The 26,896-nt window shown below is 41.5% G+C and overlaps 1 long non-coding RNA gene across 1 annotated transcript in view; it reads left to right on the forward strand.

Moving 5' to 3' along the window:
* The first annotated feature begins 2,752 nt into the window (after positions 1-2,752).
* LOC137429175 (uncharacterized) overlaps positions 2,753-26,896 on the forward strand; it is a 40,846-nt gene continuing 16,702 nt past the window's right edge. Inside the window, exons 1-3 of the long non-coding RNA XR_013623788.1 lie at positions 2,753-2,847; positions 9,545-9,703; positions 11,682-11,758. This is a non-coding gene — a long non-coding RNA (uncharacterized LOC137429175). The remainder of the gene's footprint in view (positions 2,848-9,544; positions 9,704-11,681; positions 11,759-26,896) is intronic.

Consider the following 26,896-nt stretch of genomic DNA (forward strand, 5'->3'; position numbering starts at 1 on the left):
CACGTCAAGTAGTTTCTGGTAGGATTCGGTCCTGGGATTCAGAGCAACTGCCCCTTTACTAGTGTTAGACTCCTGACAGAAGATGCATAGTTTCCAGTCGACAGGCTCCTTGGAGTTGTTGTCATCAGGGCTTTCATCCATCATGAGTTATGCCCTGAAAGTACCGAACAGCATCCAGCATATATTATACAACTCCACCAAGATAAGTGTTAGTTCAGTTCGAAAGATAAACAGATCAGCTGCCAAGATAAATATTTCCTGAAAATGAATCACGTGTTAGAATAATTAGGAGTCTCGCTATACTACAAGTGGATTCCTTATCTCTGGAAACATGGAATAGGCATATTCAATGAAAAGTTTATAGGTTGGAAGATGTGAGCGGAATATTTTTTGTATCACTAACATCTGGAAAGTCCTAAAAGTGAAGCAAGTGTTAGGATTAGAAGTCTAACGAGCCCACCAATGGTTTTCTTGACCCAGAAAACATAGGATTGGCATATTTAAATAAGATTCTAGGTTGACTAGAAGCCGAGATAGCGCAAATGATGTAATTTATGGTGGCTATTTTGAAAATCCAAAATGGCGGCCATGCAGGTGTCTACGCAAATGCCAACATTAATTTTTGGATTCCTCATGCTCTGAATATTCCAAAAATGTATAGTTTTGCTAATCTCCAAAAATTTTGAACGAAAAAACATGGTGAACCTGACTAGTCTTGGTGACGAAACAAAGTATTGTGACAAAGAAGTGCAAACTGGTTGATATCGATAAAATAGAGGTTCCCTTCTGGGGAATTGACAATGTTTGTCCTTGGTCTATATCCCGAAATGTATCTTTAAATTCTGAGTGTCGGCAAGGAAGCAGCACGTACAGCAGCAGCACGTACCATTTTTTAAGTATTTGCCATGACTCAGCCGGGGTTCAGAACACTTTGAACCTCTGACCTCCCGGACTCAGCGAGCAGACCCTCTAACCATTACACCACTGAGTCTGATGAAATTTTCATGCTTTCAGGGTGTTCACACCCAAATCTTACAGTTAGAATAAAGTTGTTGTTTTTCATCTAGGAATATGTTATTTCAGATATCTTGGTGAAAATAGTTTAGAGGACTTCCATGATTATTGCATGAAAGTGTAATTCGGAGTTTTGGAGACAACAGACAAATATAGTGATGGTACATATTGTTGTGGGAATGGCTCCGAGAGGTGAATTAATACATAACATTCATCAATTTATTACCATGTGAAATGTGGGGTTAAGCGATCGGCTGTATGTGTACGTACATACGTACGTGCGTGTCTGCATTAAAAAAAAAAAAATTCTCGGCAACCGTTGGTCTGATGGACACGAAATTTTCACCATATGAAAGCAACTCCTCCTATAGAATATTATAATGATAATTATGACGTCATAGGTCACGTGGTACCGGCGCCATCTTGGAAAAACTGAAAAACGTTGCACCTCTATCCCTGAAACTGCTCCATGGAAAAAATTTGAAACGTGGCTCATTGTTTAAGAACTCCGCATGGGGAATAAGTGTTCTTAATGATGACCTCATTGGTGCCTTAATTATGACGTCATAATTATACAGGGACAATGCTTAGTCTGATCAGTTTGAAATTTCTTGAGCGTGATTTACGCAACAATTATATTAGAGAATATAAGTTTATGATATATTCGCTCACGTGGTCTGACAGCCATATTGGATCAAATAAAAAAAAACCCTTCAAAACCAGAAGAGTTGGTTCACACCAACTTGACTGCGCAGGGTAATTATTCTATGAATACCATCTAATTATGTTAGCAAAAATAGCCACCATAGTTAGATTCAAAATGACACTACAAGTGTGTGTGTGTGTGTGTGTGTGTGTGTGTGTGTGTGTGTGTGTGTGTGTGTGTGTGTGTGTGTGTGTGTGTGTGTGTGTGTGTGTGTATCAGAGATAAATGCCATCAAATATTTTAATAAACACGAACCGAGGCAACCCCTATCGTAGTAGATCTTGAAACCCGTGGCTGTAACTATATACATATAGTTATAGAACAAAACGCCCTGCATCTGGAAAATAAAATACATTTACTTGTTCATGCGGGTGGATGAATCAAATTGGCACCCCTTTCTATGAACGTTTCTAAAGCATTACTTGGTTCCTCCGAAGAACACAAGGGTAGTACAGCATGCACATGAGATTATTTGAATGTCCCTTCTATTCTATTGTTCGACATTTTCTACAAGCTATGGAATGTCCCTTCATTTCTATACTTTGCCACATGGCACATACCCTTATATTATATAAAGGGGCCTTTTCTATGCCCCTGGCATTTTTCACAAGATACATTTTAAATACGAACAAAATGCATTTGTTCATCGTACAAGACTTTATTCAAGACGATCGATATGAAAGACTTGAAAAAGTAATGGGCTCAAGATTATTTTGTCACCATTCCATTGTCTTTTTCTCTCAGCTTGCGAAAAATATTTGGTTGGGAACTTTCATGACAAATTGAGATAGTTAGTTCAGTATACCGACGCCAAGGTCGTGATGTTCTTGCACTGAATGGAGTGTTGGTGTGAATGGTGTGATTGTAACGGATGTCCTGATAAGTTTGACGTCAAAATACTAAGTACAAACGACGTTATCCTCACGTGATTTGATATGAAGAAACAACATGGTGCGGTGTTGATTGGTCGGTGGAAAGGTAGTGGGCGGAGCTTCGGTTCGTTTTTGAAACTGTAAACAGGGAAAGTGAAGGGAAAGATTGGAGGAGATGCAATATTCTCAGGGATAAAAGCCGCCTGAAGTTTTTATTTGAGTTTTAATCGAATACAAGACATCGCAGAGTGCCAGGTGCGGGGTTCTGTGTTGTTGTGAATATATTTTTTTATACATATATATATATATATATATATATATATATATATATATATATATATATATATATATATATATATATATATATATAAATATATATATATATATATATATATATATATAAATATATATATATATATATATATATATATATATACGTATATATATATATATATATATATATATATATATATATATATATATATACATATATATATATATATATATGTATATACATATATATATATATATATATATATATATATATATATATATATATATATATATATATATATAACTGTAAGAAATAGTAGAAACTCCAAAGTACGAGCAGGGCGTCTCATTTGTATTGAGTATATAATCGTTAGATTAAATAAGACGCGGACGTAGCTTCAGGACGTCGATCTTTAATTGTCGACCAAGCTTTCGACCAACAAAGGTCTTCTTCTGAGTCAGCCCCAAGTTCAACGGAAGGCTTCCGTTGAACTTGGGGCTGACTCAGAAGAAGACCTTTGTTGGTCGAAAGCTTGGTCGACAATTAAAGATCGACGTCCTGAAGCTACGTCTGCGTCTTATTTAATCTAACGATTATATATATATATATATATATATATATATATATATATATATATATATATATATATATATATACACATTTGTGATAAAATGTAAGTGATGGATGTAAAAAAAAAAAATTATGTGTTATCAAGCATTATTGAGATGTAATTTAGTTGTCAATAATCAAAGTTTTCAACTTACAACTCAGGATTGTTTGAAGAAGAAAAAAGCGTTTTGCTGAAAATGAATATGGTATATTGCTGATAAACATACTTTTGGGCCACGACGAATGTATTTGTGTGTACAGGTATGCACAGTCACGTGAAAAAGTAAGTACACCCCATGTAAAGTTTTGACTATTTCAACATATTTCAACATACAGCTATTTGATCTTCATTTCAACAATATTGAAAGATAAAAGTGATATAATATAACAAATATCATGAAACATTTACATTTTGTAGTCCATTGTATAATTTAAATAAACATAAATGCAAATTTCACATGTGGAAAAAGTAAGTACACCCCTACATTTATCAATGCTTCAAATACCTAAAATTAGAATCAGGTGCATCAGCTCAGGTGCAAATGATTAGAACATCGTTAGAGAGGATCTTGGAGGAACCTGTCTCATTTAAACCTCAAACATTTCGTTTGGTTTGCTCTTTGTTGTTGAAGTGTGCGGCGTCGCCATGCCTAGATCATAAGAGCAGAGCTCTCTGAGGCCTTCAGAAAGAAGGTTATAGGTGCTTACGAGTCTGGGAAGGGATTTAAAAAGATCTCCAAACAATTTGAAATCAATCATTCGACTGTTCGGAAGATCATTTACAAGTGGAGCAGATTCCAAACAACTGCCAACTTGCTCAGGCCAGGCCGCCCCTGCAAGTTCAGCCAGAGGGCAGACCGCAAGATGCTGAAAGAAGTCTCTAAGAACCCCAGAACGTCATCACGGGACCTACAGGTAGCTCTTGCCACTGTTGATGTCAAAGTGCACGAGTCTACCATTAGAAAGTGGCTGCACAAATTTGATCTACAAGGGAGGTGTGCCAGGAGGAAACCTTTGCTGTCCAGAAATAACATCAGGGCAAGACTAAAGTTTGCCAATGAACACCTAGGCAAAGACCAGCACTTCTGGAACAATGTGCTCTGGACAGATGAGTCAAAGGTAGAGCTGTTTGGCCACAGTACCAGAAGACATGTTTGGTGAAAACCAAAGACAGCATTTGACCACAAGAACCTGATACCAACTGTAAAGCATGGTGGTGGAAATATTATGGTTTGGGGCAGCTTTGCTGCATCAGGGCCTGGGCAGCTCACCATCATAGAATCCACTATGAATTCTTCATTGTACCAGAGAGTGCTTGAGGATAATATGAGGCCATCTGTCGGAAAGTTGAAGCTCAACCGAAGGTGGACCTTGCAACATGACAATGACCCTAAACATACCAGTAAATCCACCAAGGAATGGCTGAAAAGAAATAAATGGAGGGGTCTGGAATGGCCAAGTCAAAGCCTGGATCTAAATCCCATCGAGATGTTGTGGGGGGATTTGAAATGAGCTGTGCATGCAAGAAACCCCTCAAACATCGCACAGCTGAAAGAATTCTGCATGGAGGAGTGGGCAAAAATTTCTCCCAGTCGATGTCAGAGACTGGTAGACAGTTATAAGAAACGCCTACTTGAGGTTGTTTCTGCCAAAGGGGGCAATACCGCCTATCAGAGCCAAGGGTGTACTTACTTTTTCCACATGCGAAATTTGCATTTATGTTTACTTAAATTATACAATGGACTACAAAATGTAAATGTTTCATGATATTTGTTGTATTATATCACCTTTATCTATCAATATTGTTGAAATGAAGATCAAATAGCTGTATGTTGAAATGTGTTGAAAAAGTCAAAACTTTACATGGGGTGTACTTACTTTTTCACGTGACTGTAAGTATTCATACCCTTTGCTATGACACTTGAAATTTAGCAAAGGTGCCTCCCATTTCTGTTGATCATCTTTGAGATCCCTCTCTGTACCTACCGTACCCAGTCGTACCCAGCTGCTCCTGGACTCCGTGTCCATTCCTCCTGACAAGGTGGAAAAGTTTCTGTCAACCCTCGACTCTGATTCTGCAAATGGACCTGACGGCATCAGCCCACGGGTCCTAAAATCCTGTTTTTCCGCTCTTTCACTCCCTCTCTCTGTTCTCTTCACCCTCTCTTTTGCTCAAGGTAAACTGCCATCTGCTTGGAAATCAGCCAACATCACCGCTTTACACAAAAAGGTGCAAAAACAGATCCGAGCAACTACAGACCAATCAGCCTTCTCCAAATTATCGGCAAAGTCATGGAATCCATCTTTGCTTCGGATATGAAATCTTTCCTCTTCTCCAATGGCTTGATCTCTGATCATCAATTTGGTTTCAGACCAGGTCACTCTACTCTGAACATGCTGCTTCTGCTGTCTCAACAATGGATGGAGGTCCTCAATGCCAAACAGGAAATTAGAGCTGTCTCCCTCGACATATCACCTGCCTTCGATACGGCCTGGCACCCCGCTCTGCTCACCAAACTCTCCTCCTTTGGTATCCAGGGAAATCTCCACGCATGGCTGGCGGACTTCCTCTCTAGTCGTAGTCAACGTGTGGCCCTGAATGGGTTTCTCACATCTCCTCTTCCTGTTCAGGCTGGAGTTCCCCAAGGCAGTGTTCTGGGCCCTGTGCTTTTTCTGGTCTTCATCAATGATCTCTCTGACTCTCTTGAAAATCCTCTCTATCACTTTGCTGATGACTCTACTCTCTGTCGCTCCATTTCTCATCCCTCAGATCGGCAGTCTGCAGCCTCCTCACTCTCTGCAGACCTGGACAAAATCACAGACTGGGCAAACAAGTGGAACATGTCTTTCAATCCTGACAAATCTCACACTCTTACAATGTCTCTCCGAAAAGACCGACTGGACAACCCTCCCATCTACTTTCTGAATAATCCTCTCCAAGAAGTTCTGTCACTCAAGCTTTTGGGTCTCACTATCTGCCATGATATTTCCTGGGAAAACCACATTTCCAAGCTGGCCTCCAAAGCCAGTCGCCGACTGGGCAACCTCCGTCGTGCGAAGTCCTTCCTTGGCACACCTGAGATCCTCACCACATACAAGGCTTTCATCCGCAGCTCAATGGAGTACTGCTCTCCCCTCTGGACTGGTGCTCCTGCCTCACACCTAGCTTGTCTTCACGCTGTTGAAACCAAAGCGTTCAGAATCATTGGAATCTCCCGCGATGACGCTATCTCCGAGGGCCTTTCACTTACTCACCGCAAGCAGGTTGGTGATCTTTCTGTCTTCTACCGACTCCTCTCCGGCCTAGCCCCCCAGCCCTGTCTGTGCTCTGGCCCCCAAATATTCCTACAGGTCGCACAAGATCTGCCTGCAACCCTCTTATGGTTAAACTGCCAAAATCAAGACTCTCTGCTCACCTTCACTCTTTCATTCCTCTTTTCTCCCGCCTCTGGAACAAACTCCCTCACTCTCTTCAATCCCACTCCTCCCTCCAGGTCTTTAAAACAGCTGTTCACCACCATCTCTTATCTTCCCCCATCCAAAACCTTGATCTTTTCTACCCCCGCTAATTTCACCCCAAATCCACTTTTTTGAAATTCCAACTGCTTTCCTTGGTGTCCTTGCGTTTTATACCTGTCCTGCCTCCCCCCAAGCCCTCTCCCTCCCACACATCTCCCGATGTTCCTGCTCTCAAATGTTGTGTTTGTGTGCTTCCTCCCCTTCTCTCCCAGTCTTGTCTGCCGATCCCCTTTTTATATACTTTGTTTGCTTGCTTGTTTGATTTGTTTGTTTGATAAATGTTAGCTCTTTCACGAGCCTCGATTCTGTATACAAAAAAAAAGAAAAAAAAAGAAGATGTTTCTACACCTTGAATGGAGTCCACCTGTAGTAAATTCAATTGATTGGACATGATTTGGAAAGGCACACACCTGTCTATATAAGGTCTCACAGCTGACAATGCATATCAGAGCAAAAACCAAGCCATGAGGTCGAAGGAACTGCCTGAAGAGCTCAGAGACAGGATTGTGTCGAGGCACAGATCTGGAGAAGCCTACAAAAAAATTCTGCTACATTGAAGGTTCCCAAGAGCACAGTGGCCTTCATAATTCATAAATGGAAGAAGTTTGGACAACCAGGACTCTTCCTAGAGCTGGCCGCCCGGCAAAACTGAGCAATTGGGGGAGAAGGGCCTTGGTAGGAGAGGTGACCGAGAACCCGATGGTCACTCTGACTGGGCTCCAGAGATCCTGTGTGGAGATGGGAGAAACTTCCAGAAGGACAACCATCACTGCAACACTCCACCGATCTGGGCTTTATGGCAGAATGGCCAGACGGAAGCCTCTCCTCAGTGAAAGACACATGAAAGCCCACAGAATCTTGTTTCTCACAGTCTGAGTCCTTTAGGTGCTTTCATGTCTCTTTCACTGAGGCTTTCATGTGTCTTTCACTGAGGAGAGGCTTCCGTCTGGCCACTCTGCCATAAAGCCCAGATCGGTGGAGTGTTGCAGTGATGGTTGTCCTTCTGGAAGTTTCTCCCATCTCCACACAGGATCTCTGGAGCTCAGCCAGAGTGACCATGCGGTTCTAGATCACCTCTCTTACCAAGGCCCTTCTCCCCCGATTGCTCAGTTTGTCCGGGTGGCCAGCTCGAGGAAGAGTCCTGGTTGTTCCAAACTTCTTCCATTTAAGAATTATGGAGGCCACTGTGCTCTTGGAAACCTTCAATGCAGCAGAATTTTTTTTTGTGGGCTTCCCCAGATCTGTGCCTCGACACAATCCTGTCTCTGAGCTCTGCAGGCAGTTCCTTCGACCTCATGGCTTGGTTTTTGCTCTGATATGCATTGTCAGCTGTGAGACCTTATATGGACAGGTGTGTGCCTATCCAAATCATGCCCAATCAATTGAATTCACTACAGGTGGACTCCAATCAAGGTGTAGAAACATCTCAACAATGATTAAGAGAAATGGGTGGCACCTGAGCTAAATTTGAAGTGTCATAGCAAAGGGTCTGAATACTTCTGTCGATGTGATATTTCAGTTTTTTCTTTTTAATAAATTTGCAAAACTTTCTAAAATCCTGTTTTCTCTTTGTCATTATGGGGTATTGAGTGTAGATTGATGAGGAAAAAAATGAATTTAAACGATTTCAGCATAAGGCTGCAACATAACAAAATGTGAAAAAAGTGAAGGGGTCTGAATACTTTCTGAATGCACTGTATATATTGTCATCCTCATGTTTCACATGCAGGACAAGTCATCAATTTGTGTGCTGTCTCTCAGATGGACGTTATACTGGTGTCCTTTTTGCCAGCATTAGTTGATGGACTTTAAAGCTCCCACAGTGTCCTTTGTAAAGTGTAGGTGAGCTATCACAGTATCACAGGCACCCTGGACAAATTCAAAATACCTACCCTGACTTCTGTTGCTGGAGTGGCGACCAGTTCAACACAAAGTTGAACACTAACAACTCGTGAAGGAGCTAGAACGTCGAATGAATCATTCGACGGAACATGAGAACAAAAGGAACATGAGAAAGAGAGGGGAAAAACCAACAACAGAGATGATGAATCAAATATATAGAGACTTAGACAAATAAGGGATGTTGGGAAGAACGAGGGTTAAGGAACAACACAAGGGAGTGGACAAGACAGATACAGAAGCAAACTCTCAGGAAGGAAAAACTGGAAACGTCGAAAGAGGTGAGATTGGGGAGGGTTAACAGGCATAGAAAATGCCAAGGTTTTGTGTGGGAGGGGTGATCTGAGATGGTGGTGGTCAGCTGTCTTGAAGATATGGAGGGAAGAATGAGATTGAAGAGGATGTGGACGTTGATTCCCTTCGATTTGTTGTGTGGCACAAGGATGGCCACAAGTGTTGATGATTTATTTGAGGCCATCTACATTTTACATAAGCAATTTAAAATTGTTTAATGCAATACCCTCGCTCTCTCCAACTCCTTCAACGTCCCAAATGCTCCCTTCCTTCTCCTGACTCACATCAATTGTAAATTCATAAGCACAAGACAATATGATTTAATTTTGCAATTCTCTTTCTTTGTCTTTATTTCAGCTGAACGAGGCATCGACCACCATCCCAGACATTTGGAAACCGTGTCCACTAGCGATTTATCCTGTCTTCAGCAAATGGCTCAGGAAATGTACACATCCTTTAATCCTGTGCAGAACACATGGGATGCTGTCACACTGGCAGTGTTTGTCATCATTGTGGGTATGTCAATGGATTTGGCATTGAATCAAGAAAATCCCATGTTTTATGCAATACTGTTAATAAGTCAAATTATTGCTGATTAAAGGGTGAATTTGAATCTCTCATGGTATTTTTTGTATACTAAGTCAAGGCTCGTATAAGAGCGAAGACAGAACATATAATAAAGAGAGTGGGAGACAAGAAGGGGGGCAGAGAGTGAAGTACAACAGCTGTAGAGAACAGGTACATCGGGAGATCTGTGGAAGAGAGAGGGCTGCGGCAAGTTACACGGGATAAACAAGATGGCTACATCAGGAAAGAAATCAGGGAATAGGGGGTGGGTTTAGGGTGGATCAACGGGGGTAAAAAAGTCAAGGTTTTGGATGGGGGGAAATATGAGATTGTGGTGAACAGTTGTTTTAAAGGCCTGGAGAGAGGAGTGGGATTGAAGAGAGTGAGGGAGTTTGTTCTAGAGGTGGGGAAAAAGCGAAATGAAAGAGTGAAGGTGAGCAGAGAGTCTTGATTTTGGAAGTTTCACCATAAGAGGGTTGCTGGCAGATCTTGTGCGTCCTGCAGGAATATGGTTGGGACAGAGCACAGAGAGAGCAGAGGGGCAAGGCCGGAGAGGAGTCGGTGGAAGATAGAAAGACCACCGAAGGTGGATGGAGGTTATGTTTTCACACCTGTTTGTTTATCTGTCTGTTTGTCTGTATTTCAGCAAGATATCTCAAAAGGTTATAGACGGATTTGGACGAAACGTCCTGGAAAGGTTGGGTGTGTGACAAGGGCAAAATGATTCGATGTTGGTGAAGATCAGCATCCAGATTTGGATCCGATAATTTTTCAAGTGATTCTTCACCATTGAGAGATTGGGCAAAAACTCTATATATATCATGACATCTCAAAAAGTTGTGGACGGATTTGGACGAAACATGGTGTACTGCTTGTGTGTGTAACAATTTAGATTTTCGTTCAAATCGATTCGATTTTGGTAAAGATCTGAATCCCAGATTCGAGAAGTTTTAATTTTTTTTAATGATTCTTCACCATTGAGTGATAAGACCAAAAATTATATACACCATGATGTTTCAAAAAGTTGTGGACGACTTATGACAAAACTTGGTGGACAGGTTGTTAAAGTGAAAAGAACAAGCCGATTCGATTTTTGTTCAGGTCCGAGTCCAGATCCGACCTATCAGTGGGGTACAAAATACCTAAACATACCTAAATATACCAAAACAACAAACATACCAAATGGCATACCTAAACCACCACTGCTTCATCCGAATCTGTAACTTTTTGAAAATTAATGAATCAAGTAATTAATCAAAATATTAAATAATTAATCGATTAATTGATTAATCAATAAATCAAGAATACCCTATATAGTACTTGGTCACGATTGTACCCAAATTTCAGCCTCCGAGCTCAAAGGATGGCTGAGATATCGCCCGGACAAACAAGAAAGCAAATAAAAACTAGAATTGCACTCAGTAGAGAGCATACCTCCATCAGGTGAACAGTTTACTTTTTGTATCCCAGAGTAGACCAGAAAATCACAATACAGAATCACGTTTCATCAAAATCATCCGTCCACAACTTTTTGAAATATCCTGCTTTGTATCGTTTTTGGCCCGATTTCCCCAATGGTGAAGAATCACTTAAAACTATATGAGCCGGATCCGGATCTGAATTTTCACCAAACTTGAATCGAATCGCCCTTGTCACACACACGACCTGTCCACAAAGTTTCGCGCAAATCAGTCCATAACCTTTTGAGATATCCTTCTGCATATCGTTTTTGGCCCGATCTCCCAATGGTGAAGAATCACTTAAAAACTACACTAGCCAGATCCAGATCTTCACCAAATTTGCATCGATTCGTCCTTGTCACACACCCAACCTGTCCACCAAATTTCTTCCAAATCCGTCCATAATGTTTTGAGAAATATCAATCAGATGTAATCCATAATCGATCACCGGTTGTGTTTGTTTGCAGGAATTGTGCTCCTTCTGATTGTTCTTCGCATGTGCTTGAGTTGCTGCTGCTGCTGCTCCTCGAAAAAGTCTCACAAGGTAGGCAAAGCATTTACCTGAGTATAGAGATAACCCCCAATGTATATATAATTTCCCTACAGTAAAGTTTACAAACAAGAGCTGAGTGTTGATCAGTTAGAGGCCTCGGAATGTCGAAAAAACTGAAAAATATCAGCAGATCTGACATCTGGTTGGTGATTTGCTCATTCTTCCACGTGACTTACCCATTTTTCCCCTTTTGGATTAATAATATCTTTGGCTGTGCACCATGGTCCATGAGGAGGTTGTAGGGGAATTTGTAGCTGAGAGACTCAAGACTCCAATGACCGGACACAGGTTTACAAAAGGTCTGGTTTATTAACTGGTTATTCACTTCATTCCATTTACCAAATAATACCGCATAATTCAATGGCTGAGATTAACTCTTTTCGCATGGTCCTTCTCGTTCGGCTGATGTTCCTCCGCCACTCCCGTTGGTCAGAGCTCCTCGTAGCAAGTCCTGTCGACTCCACGTTTGCTCTCGTTTATATGGACAAACTGGACTTAATCCCCTCTCCGCTAATGCCCCGAGGTCATGCATGTACCAAGTCCTGGTATCAGCTCGCTCCCCTCCTGTTGTGAGTTCCGTTTACCAAACGATAGGGGGGTGCTTCAGCCAGGGGCTGTGACCAGGTGGACAAGAGATTATCATGTTCGGGCGCATTCCTGACACTCATTTACAAACTCGTCTTTCACAGAGTTTGCATGTAAAATGTATCTGCTTCGTTACCAGTTTAATTAATAAGTTACCAGTGCCAATTAATAAGTTACACTGAGTTACACTTCCACAATTCCCTCATCTTTTTGTTTTTGTTTATATTAACCATTAATCTAAACATCAATATAAGTAAACAATCAATCACTACAAGTAAACAAATTCCCTTGGGCATACACCGTCATCCTGCAAGAATCACAAAACATTTCGTTGGTCATTGACTCCTTCCATATCGTTCAATCTATTGCATTTGCATCACAAATATATTTTCAAAACAACACTTCACCATCACCAAGATACAACAATTTCACTTCATTTTCAAGTTTTATAAAGCATCTGCACCATCTGGCAAAAAACGTTTGCCTCCACACAAATGTTGACTTTGTTTGAAAGGAAGGGCTGATCACTTGTGTTTGAATCCTGGTATGAAACATTTTCTCCTAATGTCTTCATAGCTCCTGCACTACTTCGTGTAGGATTTCGCTGTTGTGGTAACATTGCGGAGTCATAGACTGACCCTGCTCTCCTTGTAGCATTCTTGCCACTTTTTGCTGTAAACCATAGTAATTCCTGAACACGGCCTTCACCCAGTTGTAGTCGACTTGCCTCCTCCCTCATTGTGAGTGGGCAGCAAGTATTGGTGTGACGTTGATTGGCCAGCAAGATGTGGAACAGGGATGCCGGATGCATCCACAATGATGTTGGGACCATGGTGTTCAGGTCATTCATGGTCCTTACCAGGAGCAACCAGCAGAATCGTGCACAGCTGTTGTGACAAGGGCACAGCCGTTTTTTGCAGCTCCATGCTGGTTCCCCGGACGTTGGTGAAGTAATAACATATGTTCCCGCATTTCACAGAGGTTGCAGGTAAAATGTCGTTGTCCTGCAACTTCTGATGTGGTGAATGTTCGAAGCCTTCGAACAAGAGTAAGTGATCGCCTTTCTTTCATATGTTGCAGTGTGATCCAGGCAAATGGTCACATAAATTTCCTTGGTGAAGGTAAGCATTCATCTCCAAGTTACACGGGAGAATGTCTTCATCATTCTTTGAGAAAGAGGGTGTATGCCACGATTAACTTCATTTTTTAGCCACAAATTTTCTTTCTCGAACTTCTTCCCAATTCCGTTAGCAATCCCTCCAAAATGTGATCTCGTCTTATCCTTATGCTCAGTCACATCTGAATCTGCTTTCCGCACACACTGGATCAGATAGGGTACATCTTACCATGAAATCAGCATAATCATGTATATCTTCCGACAGTTTCACATTCAACAATTTGTTGTTTTTCCTTAACACAAAAGTTATATTCATTTATATGCGTCACCCAAATAATATTCAATCAGGTATGTATTTTATTACTAAACTAAGAATAGCATTGTATATGATTACAATCACAAACGGGAATACCTAATTCCCAACAACAATTTTTTCAAACCAACAAATTAAACATAATGTATTATTACCATAATTCCTCTCCACTTTTTCTTTTCCCTCTTTTTCCTAACAGTGTGTCACTCGTGGTGATATGAGTTCACTGATATTGTAATTGACACAACTCATAACATTGTCGTTATGCCATTATCTTAATTCTACTGTTTCATTTGCAACATCACTTGATTTAATCTTTTAATCTCAGTATTTATTCATATCATCATAACAATCTTTCTATTTTAGGTCCATATTTGTTTCTATTCTTATCAACCTCCTACGGTTTATCAATTTGTTCCAAAACACTGCAACCAAAGGTTTTAACCAAAGCTCTACCAAACTATTTCCAATTTGAACTCAAAATGCTAATTAAACAACAATTCAAAGAATTAACTTCAATGGGTCAACAAACTCATTTTATAAACAGATCTAATTTTCCCATCCAATAATTTTCCTTGCCAAATGTCATATTGCAACACTTTAATAAACCTTCGAAAAATGTCTCCCAAATCAATAAATTCCCTTTTTACTTCCCAAATACTCATCTGTAAATTACATATTCAATTACAGTTTTTCCATTTGTTCGGCCTGAATGGCCACTGAAGTGGCTGCCAGCATGCAGTACCGTTTTTATCTACCAAGCAAGTATTCGTCCACATAAGATCTCTACCAAAATGTTGTTTGTAAAAACAAATCTGGGATTTCTGATTACATGGATGCACACTCTCAGGACATTTCAGGCTGCTTGTTAACAATCCACTACGATTAATTAATTTCTTTACCCACAATCAAATAATTAGTACAAATTGAGGATATTATCCCTATCACATTCATTTATAGATTCATTATGTTGGATCTAAATTTTCTCCCACTGCTGCAAGGAAGAACAATAGCTCTAATAAGTCTTTGTAATATCTCACTTCATTTACCCAGCATCGAAGAATTTATTTACTATCCATTCCCATCTGTTAACCAGTGACTTTGTTTGAACTCCAAAACTTAATTTGATGAATCCCATGTGTATGGTACCACTTATTGAAACCCCTACTTTTGTAGAAAATATCCAAGTAAGTGTTTTTTTTTTACACCCCCTTAACTGTTGCTCATCCATTTCTATGCACCCAGTGAGTACTACTGACACCAGTATGCCAATATAGGTGTGCGAGATTAACAAATATGTTGCAGGTACACGTAACAGCGCGTTCTGAGTATAAATAACGTAACAGCGCGTTCATGTCTGCCCCTTGGTTTAAGATGCACAATGCATTCCGTTTTAAAACTCACAATAGTTCAAATCAGCAAGATTTTCTTTACTATTTTCCCATATCATCTATGCCTAATACACATCCATACATGCAGCACAATTTATATGCTGATAAAATTCAAGTTTATATATATATATATAAATCCATGAGCAGAGTATTCTGGGAAGTCAGTGTAAGACCTCTCCCAAATTTGGATAATTTTGTACTCCCTCATTTCTTTTTATGAAGCTCATATCCATAAATAGCTGTTATTCTCATATAAATTCTATCAAAAATGGAATCCCCAAATTACTCACAATTTTACTATTAATTAATGGCTGCTCATAACCCAGCACATCAAATCTTTATATTCCATCTCCCTTGACAAAAGAGATAATGTTCATAATCAAATTTTATTTCTATTTTATTTTACGGATTCTCTGCATATTCAATCCCATCCACATAAAACTATCCATTTCCAGACAGGCACACTGTCGGTGTCAACAATCTTGGAAGATTGATACACAAAACAATAAAAAACACTAACATTGACACACAAAAAATACACACACACATGCATTATGCGTATTTGTTTGCGTTGGAACTATTATTTACAGATCAAGATGGGTGTCAATTTTATTTCAATTTCATAAAATTTGTCCTTCAATTTTAGAAATGCTAATACACAAATGGACCAAAAGCTTATTCTTAGAAAACCCCTATGATGTCACATTGAAATTACCCTTTCAGTTCCCACAATAATTTATCCAAATTTGACTACACACCCATTTACATGTCAGTCGACCACTGACTTATCAATCGTGTGGAACAATAGTCCGAAATTCCCACCTGATCATCATGTGACCCTTGTCCCTTGGTTTAAAATTTGCAAAGCAATTGTTCCAACTTTGTAAATTTAAAATTGTGTGCCCAACATAAAAGATCCAATTTCGGCATTTGATCAATTAATTATCAATTTGCTTACAAGCAAAAGAAAAAATGAATAATTCTTGCTCCGAAAACTTTTCAGACCCAAGAATCATCGACAGTTATTCATGTTTGTCCAGTAATCTAATTTGTTGAGGCCAATCGTCATTTGGGATTTGTCGCAATGAAGGCCTAATCATTGTCTGAGGTATCGGTCAGCACTGGTACCCTTGATCTTGGTTTACCCTATGAACTTGTCTTCCTTTTGGTATACGGACATCCTCTTTTCCAATGTCCCATCCGTCCACACTCGAAACACCGGTTTCTGTCGTTTCCTGGTCTGTGCACCTGTGCATTTGTATTGCTGGGCTGCATCTCTACATCCCTGAGTTGCCATTGCAATCTCTCGTTGTCTCCTGAAACACGAAAAAATTCTCTGTACCGTCCTTTTTGGGGAGACAACTGGAAATCAGATGGGACAACTGTCCCTTTCATTCCTAATTTCGAGGGCAGTTGTGCATTTGTCTCCTCCACTGTATCCTGTATCCTTTTTATTTTAAGTTCTAGATCCGTTATCCGTTCTTGCTGTTCCCGTTGTCTGGATTCACCATCCCAAAGATGGAATGCAAGCCAGTCTACCGTTAGATTCTGTCTCTTCCTGGCTTTCAATCTTTGTTCCAATCTTTCCAATCGACTTCGCTCAAATGTACCATCTCTTGGAAACTCCTCATCATGTCCCTTTATCCACAAATACCAATTCTCGACCTGCCTTATAGCTTCTGCACCATAACGGTCGTACATATTTTTTATTTTTTTTTATTTTTTATTTTTTTTGTATACAAGATCGAGGCTCGTGAAAGAGCGAACATTAATCACACAGAAAGACAAACCGACACATAAAACATATAACATCGGGAGCGGTAGACAAGATGGGGAGAGAGGGGGAAGGACACAAACACAACATTTGAGAGCAGGGACCGAGAGACATGGAGACATCGAGAGATCTGAGAGAGGGCGAGGGCTTTGCGGGGGGGGCATGGGAAGGGGGCGGTGGGAGAGGTATAAAACATATGGACACTGCCAGGACTTCCAGGAAAGAAGTTGGAATTTCAAACAAGGTGGATCTGGGGTGAATTAGCGGGGGTAGAAAAGATCAAGGTTTTGGATGGGGGAAGATAAGAGATGGTGGTGAACAGCTGTTTTAAAGACCTGGAGGGAGGAGTGGGATTGAAGGGAGTGAGGGAGTTTGTTCCAGAGGCGGGAGAAAAGAGGAATGAAAGAGTGAAGGTGAGCAGAGAGCCGAGATTTCGGCAGTTTAACAATCAGAGGGTTGCTGGCAGATCTTGTGCGACCTGTAGGAATATTTGGGGGACAGAGCACAGAGAGAGCTGGGGGTGCAAGGCCGGAGAGGAGTCGGTAGAAGACAGAAAGACCACCTACCTGCCTGCGGTGAGTGAGTGAAAGGCCCTCAGAGATAGCTTCACCGCGGGAGATTCCAATAATTCTGAAAGCTTTGGTTTCAACAGCGTGAAGCCGAGCTAGGTGTGAGGCAGGAGCACCGGCCCATAGGGGAGAACAGTATTCCATTGAGCTGCGGATGAAAGCCTTGTATGTGGTGAGGAGCTCAGGTGTGCCGAGGAAGGACTTCGCACGACGGAGGATGCCCAGTCGGCGACTGGCTTTGGAGGCCAGCTTGGAAATGTGGTTTTCCCAAGAAAGATCATGGCAGATAGTGAGACCCAAAATCCTGAGCGACAGCACTTCTTGGAGAGGATTGTTGAGAAAGTAGATGGGAGGGTTGTCCAGTCGATCTTTTCGGAGAGACATAGTAAGAGTGTGAGATTTGTCAGGATTGAAAGACATGTTCCACTTGTTTGACCAGTCTGTGATTTTGTCCAGGTCTTCAGAGAGTGAGGAGGCAGCAGACTGCCGATCTGAGGGAAGAGGAATGGAGCGGCAGAGAGTGGAGTCATCAGCAAAGAGATAGAAAGGATTTTCGAGAGAGTCAGAGAGATCATTGATGAAGACCAGAAAAAGCACGGGGCCCAGAACACTGCCTTGGGGAACTCCAGCCTGAACAGGAAGAGGAGATGAGAGAAACCCATTCAGGGCCACACGTTGATGACGACTAGAGAGGAAGTCCGCCAGCCATGCGTGGAGATTTCCATGGATACCAAAGGAGGAGAGTTTGGTGAGCAGAGCGGGGTGCCAGACCGTGTCGAAGGCACGTGATATGTCGAGGGAGACAGCTCTAATTTCCTGTTTGGCATTGAGGACCTCCATCCATTGTTGAGACAGCAGAAGCAGCATGTCCAGAGTAGAGTGACCTGCTCTGAAACCAAATTGATGATCAGAGATCAAGCCATTGGAGAAGAGGAAAGATTTCATATCCGAAGCAATGATGGATTCCATGACTTTGCTGATAATTGGGAGAAGGCTGATTGGTCTATAGTTGCTAGGATCTGTTTTTGCACCTTTTTTGTGCAAAGCGGTGATGTTGGCTGATTTCCAAGCAGATGGCAGTTGACCTTGAGCAAAAGAGAGGGTGAAGAGAACAGAGAGAGGGTGAGATAGAGCAGCAGAGCAGGATTTTAGGACCCGTGGGCTGATGCCATCGGGTCCAGTTGCAGAATCAGAGTCGAGGGTTGACAGAAACTTTTCCACCTTGTCAGGAGGAAAGGACACGGAGTCCAGGAGCAGCAGGGTACGACTGGGTATGGTGGGTACAGAGAGGGATGGGTTTGGGACACAAGATTTAGAGGCAAACACAGAGTTGAGGCATTCAGCTTTTTCACGTGCGGAGTCAGCTGTGTAGCCGTTTGAGGTAAGGGAGGGGATGGAGGGGGAACAAACACCAGAAACGGATTTGACCAGACGCCACCAGGATTTGGAAGAGGGAGACAGATAAGAGAGTTCGGTCTTGAGAACGGAGATATATTGTTTCCTGGCTCTCCTGAGGGTGGACACACACTTGTTTCGGGCTTTGTGAAAGGAAATGAGATTTCCTTCCGTTGGATTTGCTTTCCAGGAGACGAAGGCAAGTTGTTTCTGGGCAACAGCCTCACCACAAGATTCCGTGTACCATGGACGGGAGGAAGGATATGACAACTGAAGACGAGATGGGATAAATCTGTGCATGAGAGAGAGCAATTTACTTTGGAAGAATTCCCAGGATGAGTTGATGTCAGAGGTGGTAGAGATGGGAGACCAGTCCAGATGATTGATGGCTGCTTGAAGACCGTGCCAGTTGGCCTGAGTGAAATGCCAGACTCGTCGACGCTGAGCAGGCTCCCTGAGGATGGTCAGAGAGATGTCCACTTTAACAAGGACATGATCAGATGATCCGATCGGAGCAGAAGAAGAGCAGCAGACATTTTCAGGGAAGTTAGTCATAACCAAGTCCAGAAGAGAAGATGTTCCGTTGACTGAGATCCGGGTCGGGAAATTGACAGATTGTGTCAGTCCCAGTGAGTCGCAGAAGTCCTTTGCTGAAGAGCCATGGCTGGTGAGAGAGGTACCCACACCCAGCCAACTGGCATGGTGACAATTGAAATCACCACATATGAGGAAGAGAGAGTTGGGATGAGTAGATAGAAGTTGGTCCATATCATCAGACAGCGAGATGTAGATGGAGTCATCACTGTTTGGTGGACGGTACAACACACATATGAACAAGAGGTGGGAGCGAAGGGGAAGCCGTAGCCAGAGGTATTCCTGGGGGTGAGGTGGAGAGAGTGCAGTGCAGGGCGAGTGAGGAAGAGAGTTTTTGATAAAGATAGCAACCCCGCCTCCAGGACGAGGCTCAGGTCTATCATACCGGAGGAGGGAGTAGCCCGGGAGAGATACTATGGAATCAGAGACATCATAAAGGAGGAAAGTTTCTGTTAAGCAGATCACGTCTGGTTTGACAGAAGCAACCTGTATGGAGAGATCAGTTAAGTTTGAACGAAGGCCCCGGATGTTTGAGGTCCATACCGTTAATGAAGAGGAAGGGGGAGCATCAGATACAGAACAGGGGGGAGGAGGGGTAGGGTAAGATGTGGAAGAGGTGGAAGAGATAGGGAGAGCTGTTGAAGGTGTGTCAGAGATTTCAGAATAGCTCGGAGAAAGGGAAGGATGTGGCGGACAAAAGGTTTGATGGTGATTGGGTGAGCCACAATGAGGTGTTATTTGAGGAGGGGGAAGAGCGAGGCAGAAGGTTGGGGGAGATGGAGGTGAGAGTTTGAAGGGGGAAGAAGCGGGGAGGACGCTTTGAGGAGGGGGAGTGAGAGGGGGGAAATTGAGAAGCAATGAGGGTGGGGAGATTTGAAGGGGAGGGGTGAGGGGGGAGTTTGGGAGGGAAGGGACAAGGGGAGGGATTTGAAAGGGATGGGATATGGGGGAGATTTGGAGGGGAGGGGTGAGGCAGGAGAAAAGGTCAGGAGGAAAGGACACGGAGTCCAGGAGCAGCAGGGTACGCCTGGGTATGGTGGGTACAGAGAGGGATGGGTTTGGGACACAAACATATGATGTGTACAAGTACCTTTTTGTGGAATCTCTGGTTGTCCTTGTGTATTCTTGCAGGCTCCATTTCCCATTCTGCCTTTTATCAAAGTAGCGTTGGATGTGTTGTAGTTTGTTCCTCTAAAGCTTCACTCGTACCTCCAGGAAGGGTCTCTCCACCTGTTCACACGGTGATTTCCAGAGAATCTCCCTCAGCCGTGGCTTTTGCACAATCCAATCTCACAGATCAGTATTTGCAGATGAGCCGGAGGGTCAGTATGAAATGGGTGAATCCTCAGGTGTCCGCTCTGTTGACGGGGAAATCACACAATGGTAACCGCACATATATATCTGTATATAAACTCACCACCTTGCTCAATTTTCCCAGGTTGTCTCCACATTGTTAATATCTCGCAAAGATATCAAAGCTTCTTTCTTGAGACCGCATTTTCATCAATCAAACAATCAATATATTCAATTCAATTTATTCAGTTAAATTTATTCAATTAAATTCAATCAATTAGATTCAATCAATTAATAATTCAATCAATTATTCAATTTCAATTAATTCATCAATATTCATCAATAAATCAAATTAATCATTTTGGATGACTCCTTGCATAAGCCCTTTCCCCAATGATGTCAGGACAGGTCCATCCATTGACCGTCACCTCTGGTTCGTACCTCATGTTAATTGATGAATCACCGTCCTGTCCTAGGGTCATATCTGACATATTTCCCCATTTTGCCTGGTCTCCACAAATTTTCTTTGCAACCACTAAAGGCAACTCATCCTTCATTCGTGAGACAGCCAAAATGGATGGCAGATATTAAAGTTCTTTGGGAAAAATATCTCATCATTTTCTTTTAATAGTACCCAAAATCTCTTGGCAATATAAATTTCGTAAAACTCCTGAAATGGGACTGTCAAATTCCTTCAATCATGCTAAATTTTGAAACTCCATCGCTTGTAATACCCAATTTATCCCATAGGGCTTGAAAGTTCTTTCCCAAGTTCATGCAGCATTCTGCATTTGAACCCTATTGAACCCATTTGAACCCTATGATATCATTCATAATAATCATCATGATCTTATAGTCATGGTCCTATCATAATCATCTATTTAAACGAACATTTCCTTTATCACCACAGCTATGTGGTATAATCAACAATAGAATAAAACTGTACATAGCAACAGGCTACCTCATGGCCACTTAGTATACCTATTGACAATAAGTCATAACAATATCGAATAATCATTGAACAATTCAAAAATCGCTTCCACTGCTCCAGCCGCAGCATCCGTGATATTTGTTTGCTCATTCACTATTCCTGATTCGTCATCAAGGATCTCCATCATCACACAGCGTACTTAATTCCGCATTTTAATGAGAATTCAACAGGAATTTACGACTCAAAGGAAAAAGAACGAGCAGACCTTTTGCAGGATGATCGTTACAAAAATCGTTACATATATTAAAGTATTTATAATGTCGACAAATCATATCTTAATTCTTACAAGATTTTGGTTCTTTGAATAAATCACAGCACCGGGAGAACCAGCTCCAAAAAATGGATCTTTGTGTTTATTCAGCACCCTAGTAATTGGCTCTTTGTGTACTAATTACACAGCACCCAGGCCCCGCTCATATGGATCTTTGTGCAGCGCTACACAGCACCTGAGCAAAAGGGGTTTCATCTACATTTTCCCTATCCGGTGTACCATCCGTGATATTTGTTTGCTCATTCACTATTCCTGATTCGTCATCAAGGATCTCCATCATCACACAGCGTACTTAATTCCGCATTTTAATGAGAGTTCAACAGGAATTTACGACTCAAAGGAAAAAGAACGAGCAGACATTTTGCTGGACGATAACTGGAAATAGTCGTGAAAATATATCCAAATACACAAAAATACACACCCACACAAATAAACAACATTTATTCCGTTTAACAGAACAAACATTTCCTCTATCATGACATGCATGTCTTCAAAATTATATGACCAAGAGAAAAAGTAAATTAATTAAAAACTGCGAGCAGTGATAATCCGGGGACCATACCGCTCCATCCTGATTGGACGAGTGCGTGCTAGAGTCGTTAACAGCGACAGTCCAGATCCGATTGTTCAAAATTTCAACTCAATCGATCGAAAAATGAACGCAGGGATGCATTTTAAAGGTGCAGTGGCACTAACTGAGTTGCCACGAATATGGCCACGAAATTGCCAATATGGCCATCACAAAATATTTTCCTTAATCAATTGGCTCATAGCATAACCAATCTGTAAGTATTTCATCCGAAGATGTATCTCTGAGGACTTTTAATTAAATAAGTCATTTATAAATCAACGAGTTAATTTATTAAATGATTAATCAATAAATCAATATTTTCCTTGACAGCCACATCACTTGGTCAGTGTCATGTCCAAATATAAGCTTCCTTACTCAAAAGGTGCCTGAGTTAATGTAATGTAATTACTGTAATAAGATTACTGCAATTACTGTAACTAGGGCATGCCCATACTATATCTATATCTAAAATTATATCCCCCCCCCCCCCTCTATTTACATGAAATGGTTTGGTCCAAAGCGAACGGCTTGCGAGTGGTGACAATCCCCCCCCTCTATTTACATGCAATGGTTTGGTCCAAAGCGAACGGCTTCCGGAGTTTGGTAAAGAAATCGCCATCGCGTGCACAAACGCGCAGGAAAGCGAATGAAACGCAAATTCGTTTTTATTAGTTGTAAAACATAGTTTAACGCCAACATAGTTTGCAAACGTGAAATAAATGAATACGCTCTCAAATGTGCCATCCGAGGCAGAGTGTGCCCGCCACGTTCGGCACACGCGATCGTTCGCTGCTCTCTGATTGGTTGAATCGTTTTTTGGACATAGCTCGGTAGGTACTTGTCCGATTAATTACAAACCTTGAAAAGGCACATCCTCGGGTCCCCAGCAATATACCTGGCAAGTTTCAAGTATATCGGACCCGTGGTTGTCGAGAAACAGCGGTCACAGACACACAGACAGACACACAGAGATTGCTGGAATTATAGATAGATGATTACTGTAATTACTGTAATTACCGGAACTGTAATTACTGTAATTACCTCAGGTAATTACTGTAATGTAATTACTGTAATTTAATAAGAAATGTAATTAATTAAATGAGTACTTCATTAATCGCTCATAATTAAATAACTCGTGAATTCTTATCCGGTTTATTTAACATTTGAGTGTCCCCAAAACGTTGGAGCAAAACGTTGCAACAACGAAAGTAAAACGTTGTGGCGACGTTGTGAAAACGTTAGCAAAACCCAACATTTAAATGTTCACAAAACGTTGGAGCAAAACGTTGCAACAACGAAAGTGAAACGTTGTGGCGACGTTGTGGAAACGTTAGCAAAACCCAACATTTAAATGTTCACAAAACGTTGGAGCAAAACGTTGCAACAACGAAAGTGAAACGTTGTGGCGACGTTGTGGAAACGTCAGCAAAACCCAACATTTAAATGTTTACAAAACGTTGGAGCAAAACGTTGCAACAACGAAAGTGAAACGTTGTGGCGACGTTGTGGAAACGTTAGCAAAACCCAACATTTAAATGTTCACAAAACGTTGGAGCAAAACGTTGCAACAACGAAAGTGAAACGTTGTGGCGACGTTGTGGAAACGTCAGCAAAACCCAACATTTAAATGTTCACAAAACGTTGGAGCAAAACGTTGCAACAACGAAAGTGAAACGTTGTGGCGACGTTGTGGAAACGTTAGCAAAACCCAACATTTAAATGTTTGCAAAACGTTGGAGCAAAACGTTGCAACAACGATAGTGAAACGTTGTGGCGACATTGTGGAAACGTTAGCAAAACCCAACATTTAAATGTTCACAAAACGTTGGAGCAAAACGTTGCAACAACGAAAGTGAAACGTTGTGGCGACGTTGTGGAAACGTCAGCAAAACCCAACATTTAAATGTTCACAAAACGTTGGAGCAAAACGTTGCAACAACGAAAGTGAAACGTTGTGGCGACGTTGTGGAAACGTTAGCAAAACCCAACATTTAAATGTTCACAAAACGTTGGAGCAAAACGTTGCAACAACGAAAGTGAAACGTTGTGGCGACGTTGTGGAAACGTTAGCAAAACCCAACATTTAAATGTTTACAAAACGTTGGAGCAAAACGTTGCAACAACGATAGTGAAACGTTGTGGATTATCCCAATGGATAATCCCAATGAATCACAATGCAATCCCATTAAAATCCCATTAAAATCCCATATCTTGTCACCCTTTGCATTGTTGAAAGCAATTAATTCCATAACTCAATATTACCTCTATTTATATATACTAGGGTGTGCCCGCACGTACGTGCTTGCCCGTACGTGCTTGCAAAAAAAACATGCGTGCAAGCAACAACAAAAACTTTGAAACCACGTGGCAGTAACGACCACAGAACCCCCCTTCTATTTACATGCAATGGTTTGGTCCATTCGCAAAGCCAAAGCGAACGACCACAGAACCCCCCCCCCCCCCTCTATTTACATGAAATGGTTTGGTCCATTCGCAGAGCCAAAGCGAACGGCTTGCGAGTACGGTGACCATACCTTGGGACCCACTTGTCCGATTAATTTCAAACCTTAACAAATTTTCCATTCCTTCCCTTCTTTCGATCTTTCGATGTGGGGATGGGTTCTTTTTAGGATCATGTTGCATCGAGCATTATTTTCCAAAACAGTGTGAACATTAACCCACACCAAAACCTCTGACATCCCACCATTAACACCTATTGTAAGCGTGCCGAATCAGTAAGCATCACCCCTCCTATGAGCCTCGACCAGAGGGTGGTTGTTACTCACAAACACTCGTCGCTAGCTGTTCCATTGTCTGCCGATTCCCACTCTGCTGATTTTGTCTCATAATCACCAAACAAGAACAGTACACATTTCCTGTAATTATCTCTCATAATCAGGATAAATTTGGAACAGCCCTTAAACTAACACCAAGCAGATCAATTTTTATATTTAGGTTGAGGTTTCACACAAACTGGTTAACTAAATAATACAAAATTGTTATTATTATGCTATTTATCTGGCAAATTTCGTCAAAAAAAACAACAGCACTGGTTTTGTTTCACCCATGCTATTTATCTGGCAAATTTCGTCAAAAAAAACAACAGCACTGGTTTTGTTTCACCCATGCTATTTATCTGGCAAATTTCGTCAAAAAAAACAACAGCACTGGTTTTGTTTCACCCATGCTATTTATCTGGCAAATTTCGTCAAAAAAAACAACAGCACTGGTTCCGTTTCCTGGAAGCAGGGTGCCGGAATGGACATGAGGGACAATGAGGGACAGTGAGGGAGTGTTGGTATGCAATTTTTATCCAATCGCCATCTTTCACAGTAATTCTGGACCGGCATGAGGTGGGATTGTCTGTCATGAATTTATTTGTTGATCGAACGAGTTTTAATTTGTCTAAATCCGACCAGTCGTTCCAAAGATATAAGCCTTTTTGTCGCAATACCATAAATTGGAATGAGGTAAACATATATATATATATATAAATATAATTCCCTTTCCCGGTTCCCTGTCGCTCGCCGAGCAAGTAGAGTGCTTTGAACAAGTGCAAAAAAAAGAAGTACTTTATACGTGTACGGGTGTGTAAACGAGTGTACCGGCCTTACACGTCCTGGAAGCAAATGGTCGCAAGGTGCACGCTTGCTCCGTTTGCTCCCAGGTCACAGTAAGACCCTTAATGACCAGCGCAAAAATACGTATTTACAGAAATCATTTAGGAAAACACGAATAAATAGAATCATTTAACACGTTTCATCCTTGTATTACCTATGGACAATCGCCAGTCCCACACAAATCCTCCATGTATATACAACATAACTATTCCCAAGTTCGTAAATCATACTGGACAAAACAAGACATACTCACCTTTCAAAGACTTGTTTGTGTCCAGTTGATGTCAGCGGTGCCTCCAAATTGTAGGGGAATTTGTAGCTGAGAGACTCAAGACTCCAATGACCGGACACAGGTTTACAAAAGGTCTGGTTTATTAACTGGTTATTCACTTCATTCCATTTACCAAATAATACCGCATAATTCAATGGCTGAGATTAACTCTTTTCGCATGGTCCTTCTCGTTCGGCTGATGTTCCTCCGCCACTCCCGTTGGTCAGAGCTCCTCGTAGCAAGTCCTGTCGACTCCACGTTTGCTCTCGTTTATATGGACAAACTGGACTTAATCCCCTCTCCGCTAATGCCCCGAGGTCATGCATGTACCAAGTCCTGGTATCAGCTCACTCCCCTCCTGTTGTGAGTTCCGT

The sequence above is a fragment of the Myxine glutinosa genome, chromosome 6 (genome assembly GCF_964187855.1).
Source record: "Myxine glutinosa chromosome 6, kmMyxGlut1.1, whole genome shotgun sequence".
Classification (NCBI taxonomy): Eukaryota; Metazoa; Chordata; class Myxini; order Myxiniformes; family Myxinidae; genus Myxine; species Myxine glutinosa.